The sequence below is a fragment of the Eschscholzia californica genome, unplaced genomic scaffold (genome assembly GCF_041429995.1).
Source record: "Eschscholzia californica isolate CP2 unplaced genomic scaffold, dmEscCali1.0.p SCAF_6, whole genome shotgun sequence".
Taxonomy (NCBI): domain Eukaryota; kingdom Viridiplantae; phylum Streptophyta; class Magnoliopsida; order Ranunculales; family Papaveraceae; genus Eschscholzia; species Eschscholzia californica.
In genome coordinates this window covers 16,052,920-16,062,936 of record NW_028238483.1, presented here as the reverse complement: position 1 = coordinate 16,062,936, position 10,017 = coordinate 16,052,920, and the positions used below count along the sequence as shown (strand labels likewise).

The 10,017-nt window shown below is 36.8% G+C and overlaps 1 long non-coding RNA gene across 1 annotated transcript; it reads right to left on the bottom strand.

Annotated features, from left to right (window-relative positions):
- Positions 1 to 1,341: 1,341 nt before the first annotated feature.
- On the bottom strand, positions 1,342 to 2,535 carry LOC147531999 (uncharacterized). The gene is made up of 3 exons (XR_015227631.1): positions 2,462 to 2,535; positions 1,847 to 1,918; positions 1,342 to 1,422 (listed from the first exon to the last, which is right to left on the bottom strand). It is a non-coding gene; the product is annotated as an uncharacterized LOC147531999 (long non-coding RNA).
- Positions 2,536 to 10,017: the final 7,482 nt, after the last annotated feature.

The window sequence follows — 10,017 nt, the reverse complement described above, 5'->3', positions numbered from 1 at the left end:
TATTAAAAATAATGAGTTAAATAACTAAAAAAAACTCTTTTCTCTATTATAAATAAAAAAAAAACTCTTTTCTCTATTATAAATAAAAAAAAACCCTACTAAAGTCTCAAAAAGACCCTGAAACAGGTAATCTTATCTTTCTCAGTTGGTAACCGTTTTCTTCTTCTTCTCGGTTGGTAGTCGCTTTCCTCACCTTCTCGGTTTTGAGCTTCTATAAGTAATTTTTATTTTTGTAGCAAATAAGGTTACCGACTACTCTATGATACCATGTTTCATCATGATGTTTGTGTAGTCGAAGAACATTACCCACATGACTAGGTAGAATTCAGTAGTAGCCATCTCTATTACTCATTATTCTATAAACTCATAATAAGTAACCATTGTTTGTGAAACTCGGTAGTAACCCTAAAACATGTGTTTGTATGCTAAACCCAGTTTTGATTTCCCAAACAATAATGTCAAGAAACAAGTGTGAAACTCGGTAGTAACCCCAGAAACAGGTAGAATTCAGTAGTAGCCACTTCTTTCAATCCATGCATAATCCTAGTAGTTGAAAATAATAAATTCTTTATTTTGTAGTTGGGAATTCTTTGTTCTTAAAAGTTGGTTGTTGTTATTTATTTTGAGAATTCTTTGGTTACACATAGATGGATAATCTATTTATTTTATTAGTACACTAGGCAACGATTGCATAACATATCATTAACATTAGTTCTTACTATCATAGTATATCATTAACATAAGTTCTTACTATCATAGTCATCCAATTGTAATTTTAGGAAGATAAAGCCGAAATTTGTAAGTTTGTGTAATTTTATGATAAATTTGGAGATAAACTTTTATGTATTCAATTTGTTGTATTAAATGAATTCACAGACGACAAAAATAAATACATGAAATAGTCTCAAATTGAAAATAAAGTGTTGCTTCAACTTATTGTTGAAGTCATGAATAACGGTAAATACGGCAAAGACAGTGCCACTTTCAAAAAGGTACCATGACCAAGTTATTATTCCTGCTCTAAATGAAAAATGTAATGATAATAAAACAATAGAATATTTCACTTTTTTCTATGGCATCTCGCGTTTGTGCAAGAATAATGAGAGAGATAAATGAGATTTGATATTTTTTTCTATGCCGTCTCGTTTTTACATAAGAGTGAGAGAGAGAATAAAAAAAATTATGTTGTCTTGTATTCACATAAGTGTGAGATAGAGAGAGAGGAACAGAGAATGAAAGAAACAACAAATATTTATATAACTTTTGTTTTGATCTTAACCATTTGTTTGAACGACTTAGATTTATACATTTCTAACAAAAAAAGATCTAGAACTTCAAATCTTCTAACTCTATGAAATCACTTTCTAGAATAGTTGAACACTTTAGTAGATCATCCATCATAAGCCCATCAAATAATATAACCTGCACATCATACATAACCGTATAATGTAACAAACGAAATATTCGATCTGGTTTTTGTGTAATTTAACTGAAAATTAGGAGAAAGTTTACCACTTGATCGAGATATTTCTCCCTTCGCCCAAGCTATCCTAACCTAGTCGAATCCACACTAACACTATGTATATAAGCTAAACTTCTAGCAGATAGTCTTTCTCTTGTCGGGGCATACTCCCTAATTAACCAAAGTACATAAGTTAGACTAAGGGTATATATCAAATTTTAACGTAAACCATTGCCAATGGCACAAAAGAACCAAAATAGAATGACACCTGTAGGCCGACAACCACGACCTAGCATCCTAATAGTTAATTGTTAAGAAAACTTAACATTACGCATAAAAAAAAATTCTTTTGAATCATAACAAATAGCAAAACTATGCGAGTACCTGGAAAATACAAAAATCTAGATTGATTGAGGATTTTCATCGAACAAAAGGAGCTAACAATACATGATGTTTCTGAAAATGCATAATAAAATGGCTAACATCAACTCAAACTATAGTAAACCTCTCGTGTCAAAAATTATAAATAGATTCCCAATTTCCTATTGTAGCAGGAATTCTAAATTTAAAAGTCAAACATCAAGTATTGATAAGACAGAAAAATTGTAACTAACTCATAGGATGTGCTCACTAATTTTATTTTTAAATTCGAAAACCAACTTCATAGAAATCCCTTAAATCCAACTCAAAATAACTTATGATCTACTGTCTACGTACGCACTTCAACAGTGCAGGCAAAATTTCATAGAAAAAAGACAAAATAAGAATCAAATAAAAAGAGAATATAGATCTATGATAGTTCAACAAAAAAAAATATACATCTATGATATTTGGACACAAAAATGATAAACAAAGACATATAGATCGAATAACCCTCTACATTAGAGAAAATCTCAAACATATATCAAGATTAAGGACTGAAAATGAATACCACACTAAATCTAAGTTTAAGTGTCGTAACTTGTTTTGATTCAGAATAGAGCAATAGAATTGAAGTACCTGAAATATACAACGTCTGCATTGCTAAAAGATTTTCAACGAACAATTAGGGTTCACACTACCTGATGTTTCTGAAATGCACAAAAAAAATCGCGAAATTAAAATCAAGTTAGTTAAAACTTAACAACAAATAAAGAGATCAGATAAAGTATAGCATGAAAGAGTGTGATATTTGCTCATCCAGAAAGACTTGTGATAGTTGCTTCCCTGTGAGAATTTTGTAGAGTGAGATTGGAACACCATGATTAACCAGTGAGCACCTGAAAGACCTATAATATTTGCTCACCTAGAACATAACACGTGGTACCTCTTGTTAGCAAAGTTTAAAGAACAATAGACTGTTAGTTTTCTCTTCCAAAATGGAATATCTCAAATTATTTCTGTTTGGAGAACGTTGGGTTAATTTCAAAAATGAATTCATCTGTAGTGCAAAGAAGCTCACAATGCTCTATACCTTTTAAGACTTCACTTACAATGTCATCAACTATGAAATTTGACCAAGTACACAGTAAAGAAAGGATATAAACCAAAAAGTTTTAATCACCTGTAGTCACCTCTTCTCCCTTATATATGATTTTGTGTTGACAAAAATTTCATATTTATCTACTGCTTTAGCAAAGACAAAAATTAACAACGAATCTTTATAACAAACAACGTTCATATGCATTGATACAATAGACTATAGAGAAAAGAATCTGGCACATGAACTTCTGTAACTTAATACAAATCAATACAGAAACTACACTTCCCAACTAAGTGTTGTTCCTCTAGTTAATTAACTGGGATTTTCGGGTGTATTTTGGAGCGTTCGATTTGGCTAGAAAACGCGGACAAAACACCCACCGTTGGATTGAGTTTGATCCAGCCCGAAATCGTCCCAACAGAGTCTATAGATGACCGTCAGATCTGGATCTAGAGAGATCCCGAGAGTGTCCCGACGCGGGGCTTACGCGCGCCGTTGGATCTTGCTGATCCAACGCGTCTGGCGGTATCCCACTTCTGTCCCACACATCTTCAGGCGCAACCGTTAGATCCCGCTTCAAAAACTCGAGTGGAACGCGAGCCGTCCAGATCTGGACGTGCTCGCTTCGCCCAGATGTCCCTAATTTAATTTTCTCCCTTTTGACGTTTTAGTACCTATTTCAACCGAATTTCGTATAAACTTTAATCTTGAATTTCTCATTCATTCGGAATCGGATTTGAGTGATTCTTGGCTTTTAATTGAAGAGCTCGACGAGACGAACGCAATGGTGCGTTTCTTTTCTAAGTTTGACGAATCGGGTCGAGCCAAAATTGGCTCCGATTCCAACAATCCTCCACATGAATGAAAATTTGAGGTTTTATGCTATGATATATGCAGACATACTATACTGACAGACTGACACTGACAGAGCTCATAAGCGGAACTTCGCTGCATCGGAAATAGGTAGTCTTTCGACTTTGAACCTTTCCTAGTGAATAACTACAAGGTCTACAAGGACAGCAGTGAACTTTTCGTCTTGAATTGAGTCCTAGGAATTGTAACCCAAAATAACTATCACATAGCTAATCCCTTACTTAGGTTCTCGGTTGTGTTCATTTCGGTGCTGAACAATCCCGAATTCATGTGCGCTTTAGAGAAATCGGCCTAGACGACCTTCCCATCGAACCGGCATCAATTCACACACATATAGGTTATCCGTAATAAGGTATCCTGCTATACCTCACGTTAGATTCGAGTTCTAAGTTTTCGAATTCATTAAAAGCTTAATGCTTAACCTCTCACTGCAGGCAACACTGTTGTCATCCTAGGAATGGGTAAGAGATAGAAATCTCTTACAGTGTTACTGTCGAGTCAGGATATAGCTTCAGTTGCCCTTTGAACCTAGATCGTGGGATCTCCAGTTATCTAGGTAGGGTTTCACCATGCCTTTACTCATTTTCTTTAGGCGTTAGCCCCATTCCCCTTAATGATGCAACTACTAACTCTCTAGATCACCCTTTTGTAAATGGATCCACTAGGTTATCTTTGGATCTTATATAATTTATAGTTATGATCCCTTCAGAGAGAAGTTGCTTAACGGTATTATGTCTTCGACGAATGTGTCGAGACTTACCGTTGTACATCTTGCTTTGTGTTAGTGCAATCGCTGCTTGGTTATCGCAGTGTATGTTGATTGCAAGCACCGGCTTTGGCCATATTGGAATATCTTCAAGCAATTGTCGCAGCCATTCTGCTTCTTCCCTTGCTTTGTCTAGAGCAATGAATTCTGAATCCATTGTCGATCGAGCAATGCACTTTTGCTTCGAATATTTCCAAGATATGGCAGCCCCTCCCAGTGTAAACTAATATCCACTGGTTGACTTAGTGTCGTCGGTATCTGATATCCAATTTGCATCTTCATATCCCTCTAAGACTGCAGGATATGTGGTACAATGGAGTCCGTACTCCTTCGTCTTTCTTAGATAGCGTAACACTCTCATTATGGCGATTCAATGTGTGTTATTCAGGTTACTCGTAAATCTGCTTAGCTTACTGACTGAGTAGGCTATGTCTGGTCGAGTACAGTTCATTAGGTACATTAGACTTCCAATAATCCGAGAGTACTATAACTGTCTTACTGCGTTCCATGTATTCTTCATTAACTGAATACTTGGATCTATCGAAGTATTCGCCACTTTTAGGTCATCTTTGTTGAATTTTTCTAAGATTTTCTCAACGTAATGCGTCTGAGATAAACTTATCCCTTCAGGCGTCTTGGAAACCTTAATTCCAAGAATGACCTCCGCTTTCCCTAAATCTTTCATGTCGAAAGTTTTCGAAAGCATCTTTTTAGTTGTATTAATGACATCTAAATTATTTCCCATAATTAGCATGTCATCTACATACAAACATAGAATAACACATCCTTTCGCACTGATCTTTGCATAGACACATTTATCGCATTCGTTGATCTTGAATCCGTTTGATAATAATGTGTCATCAAACTTTAAGTGTCACTGCTTTGGAGCTTGCTTTTGCCCATATAGTGATTTCACTAACCTACACACTTTCTTTTCTTGATCTGGAGCTATGAACCCTTCTGGTTGGTTCATGTAAATCTCTTCTTCGAGTTGTCCGTTTAAGAAAGCGGTTTTCACATCCATCTGATGAATTTCCAGATTGTATAAGGATGCTATAGCTACTAACACTCTTATTGAGGTGATTCGACTAACTGGAGAATAGGTGTCGAAGTAATCTAACCCTTCTATTTGTCGGAATCCCTTTGCGACAAGTCTCGCTTTATACTTGTCTATAGATCCATCTGTTTTCAATTTCCTTTTGAAAATCCATTTGCAGCCTAGAGGCTTACAACCCGGTGGGAGGTCTACTAGCTCCCATGTATGATTTTGCATGATGGATTCTATTTCACTATTAACAGCTTCTTTCCAGAATGGAGCTTCTGGAGTAGTCATTGCTTCTGTGAAAGTTTGAGGTTCATTTTCAACCATATAGGTTAGAAAGTCAGGACCAAATGTCTTAGCTTTCTTTGTCCTTTTGCCCCTTCGAGGTTCGAGTGTTGTTTCCTCGATTTCCATATCTTCTTCTTTAGATGTTTATGGATTTTCCTCTTCCTCATCTCTTACACGTTTTCTACTTTCAGATGAGACTTCTGAATTCTGTTTGAAAGGAAAGATGTGTTCAAAGAACTTAGCATCGCTCGATTCCAGAATGGTGTTTACGTGTATATCCTCAATTTCAGACTTCTGTACTAGAAATCTATAGGCGCCATTATTCATTGCGGGCCCTATGTATACACAGTTCACAGTTTTAGGTCCTATCTTGACCCGTTTAGGTGGAGGAACTAATACCTTTCCTAGGCACCCCCACACTTTCGTGTATTTAAAGGATGCCATCCTTCCTTTCCATAATTCATATGGAATTTTACCTGCTTTTCTATGGGGTAACTTATTTAAAAAGTGATTAGCCGATAATATCGCCTCCCCCCACAGGTTCTGAGATAACCCAGAACTTATTAAGAAAGCGTTCATCATTTCTTTTAACGTTCTGTTTTTCCACTCTGCTACACCATTTTGTTGAGGTGTGTAGGGAGCAGTCGTTTGATGAGTTATGCCATTCTTCGCACATATTTCGGCGAAAGGAGATTCATACTCTCCACCTCGATCACTTCTCAAAGCCTTAATCTTTTTATTAAGTTGAGTTTCCACTTCAGTTTTATAACGCTCGAACTTATCGATTGCTTCATCCTTACTCTTTAGTAAGTAAACATAACAAAACCGAGTGGAGTCATCGATAAAGGTGATGAAGTACTTTTTACCACCTCTGGTTTGAACCATCTTTAAGTCACAGAGATCACTGTGAATTAAGTCTAGAGGTTCTGTGACTCGTTCTATTGATTTGAACGATATCTTAGTCATTTTTTTATTCTACACATGTTTGACATGTTCGTTTTGAATCAATTTCAACTTTCGGAATTAACTCTAAGTTCATTAATTTCTTTAATGACTTGTTATTCACATGTCCTAGTCTTTCATGCCAAATATTAGAAGACTCAGCAATATAAACGGAATTATTAATTTTATTAATAATAGACGCCTTTGGCGTTACAGAGGTTACATTTAGTTTAAATAACCCCCCCACATAAGTAGCCTTTCCCAACATACATCCCATTCTTAGACAGGACGAAGTTATTTGACTCAAAGACTAGTTTAAACCCATTTTTGCTTAGAAGAGAACCAGAAACCAGATTCTTTCGGATATCTGGAGCATGAAATACATCGTTCAAAGTTACTTCCTTTCCTGAAGTGAACTTTAGTATGATCTTCTCTTTTCCTCTGACCTGGGTGGTTGAGTCGTTTCCCCTGAACAGGGTTTCTCCTTCGCCTACTTCGTTATAAGAAGAGAAGAGGCTTTTGTCACCACAAATGTGACGAGTTGCTCCGGTGTCGAGCCACCACTCTCTCTGGTTGTTAACCAGGTTAACTTCAAATACCACTACACAGAGGTTCAAGTTCTGAAGTTTCTCAGACAATTCTTTGGCTTCAGTAATAGCACATAGATTCCGAGTTTCGGTGTCTTTTGCCAGCGAGGCCTGGTCATTCGCCTTCTTATGTCGTTTGCCAGTTTTGGAATGACAATCGTTAGCCAGATGGCCTCGTTTGCCACAGTTGTAACATTGGCCGAACCTGGTCTTTTTCTTCGGCTTTCCTCCGTCTTTAGACGAATGCTTACGCTTCTTACTTGGACCAATCTCTACGACGTTCACATTAGAGAGTCTTTCAGAGTTCTTCTCGGCAATGCGACTATCCTCTTCGATTCGAAGCTTTAAGATGAGTTCTTCAAGACTCATATCCTTATTCTTGTGGCGGAGATAATTTTTTAAGTCTTTCCACCCCGTGGGTAATTTTTCAATCAGAGCTCGAACCTGGAAAGGTTCATTCGTTATCATGTTCTCTGCATGTAGTTCATGTAGGAGACTCTGCAATTATTAGACTTGGGTCATAACTGGTTTTGAATCAGTCATCTTGTAGTCCAAGAATCATCCTACGATGAACTTTTTGACACCCGCCTTTTCAGTTTTATACTTATTGATAAGGGTGTCCCATAGTTGTTTAGACGTTTCTATAACCGAATATAGATTGTAGAGTCCGTCGTCTAAACTGATCAGGATATAGTTCTTGCACAAGAAGTCTTCTTGTTTCCATGCATTTATTTCAGCGGTACGTTATGCCTCATCCTCTATTTCTGCATGGGTGGGCCTCTCTTCGGTTAAGTATTTAACCAGACCCAATGTTGTTAGGTAGAACATCATCTTCAACTTCCATCGATTGAAGTCAGTTCCCTTGAACTTCTCTGGTTTTTCCCCATTGTTGGTGTAAGGCGGCATAACTCGTAGAGTAGTTCTTGTTCGTGCCATTTCCTTTTCTGAAACACACAGAAAGTAAACCAAATTAATATCTTATAACCAGATAAATAATCGTTATAAAATGTCTTAAGATTGTTGTTCCTCTGGTTAATTAACTGGGATTTTCGGGTGTATTTTGGAGCGTTCGATTTGGCTAGAAAACACGGACAAAACACCCACCGTTGGATTGAGTTTGATCTAGCCCGAAATCATCCCAACAGAGTCCATAGATGACCGTCAGATCTGGATCTAGAGAGATCCCGAGAGTGTCCCGACGCAGGGCTTACGCGCGCCGTTGGATCTTGCTGATCCAACGCGTCTAGCGGTATTCCACTTTTGTCTCACTCATCTACAGGCGCAACCGTTAGATCCCGCTTCAAAAACTCTGGTGGAACGCGAGCCGTCCAGATCTGGACGTGCTCGCTTCTCCCAGATGGTCCCCAATTTAACTTTGTCCCTTTTGACGTTTTAGTACCTATTTCAACCGAATTTCGTATAAACTTTAATCTTGAATTTCTCATTCATCCGGAATCGGATTTGAGTGATTCTTGACTCTAAATTGAAGAGCTCGACAAGACGAACGCAATGGTGCGTTTCGTTTCTATGTTTAACGAATCGGGTCGAGTCAATTTTGGCTCCGATTCCAACACTAAGAAACTAAGAATTTGAGGAAACCCCTACTCATGGAAACCATAGCAGTAAAATAAAACAAAATGAAAAAATTGAACAAATTGGAGAAGGAAAGAGTGACGAATACCTCAAAAACAACTGTTGAAGTTAACCTGTAAAACACAAATGATTTATAGAGAGGGAGACGAAAATTACCTTGAGAAGATTTCCGTCATGAAGATTTCTTCGATGATTTAGGGGAAAGAGCTTCTCACCGAAAGGATGACCTTGGTCTTTAAGGGCATGAAGATTTCGGACCTGAATATTTGGGCATGAATTTCTACTATGACGATTTTGTAACAGCAAAAAACCTAAAGACATAATGAAGATTCTTCTGTTTTGATATTAAAGGAAGAGATAATGGGATTGTAACGCTTGAAGAGAGGAAAACTATAACGCGCCAAAGGTGAGATGGAGAGACTGTAACGCGGGTAGGTTATCATCTAACAGCATACGATGAATGTGAAAAACAATCAAAACCCATTACAAAACCATTTCAATTTCATAAACACCCGAAATTAAATAGAAAAAACAATCAAAGACCATTTTAATTTCAAAACCCTAAACCGTTTCAATCAAAAACCATTTCTTCATCGGTTGTTCATCAATTTCATCACCCTTAAACACCTGAAATTGAAAAGAACAAACAATAAAAAGCCATTACGAAATTGAAAAGAACCTAAACCATTTCAATCAAAAACCATTTCTTCATCAATTGGTCATCAATTTCATCATCCATAAGCACCTGAAATTGAAAAGAACAAACAATAAAAAACCATTACGAAATTGAAAAGAAAAAACAATCAAAATCATTTCAATTTCAAAACCCTAAACCATTTCTTCATCAGTTTTGGTCTTCGTCTGTGTTGGTCATCAATTTCATCACCCATAAACACCTGAAATTGAAAAGAACAAACAATAAAAAACCATTACAAAACCCTAAATACCTGAACCTGAAAAGTAATTGGTGGTTGTAAGGCTGAAATCGATTTGGAGTTTTGG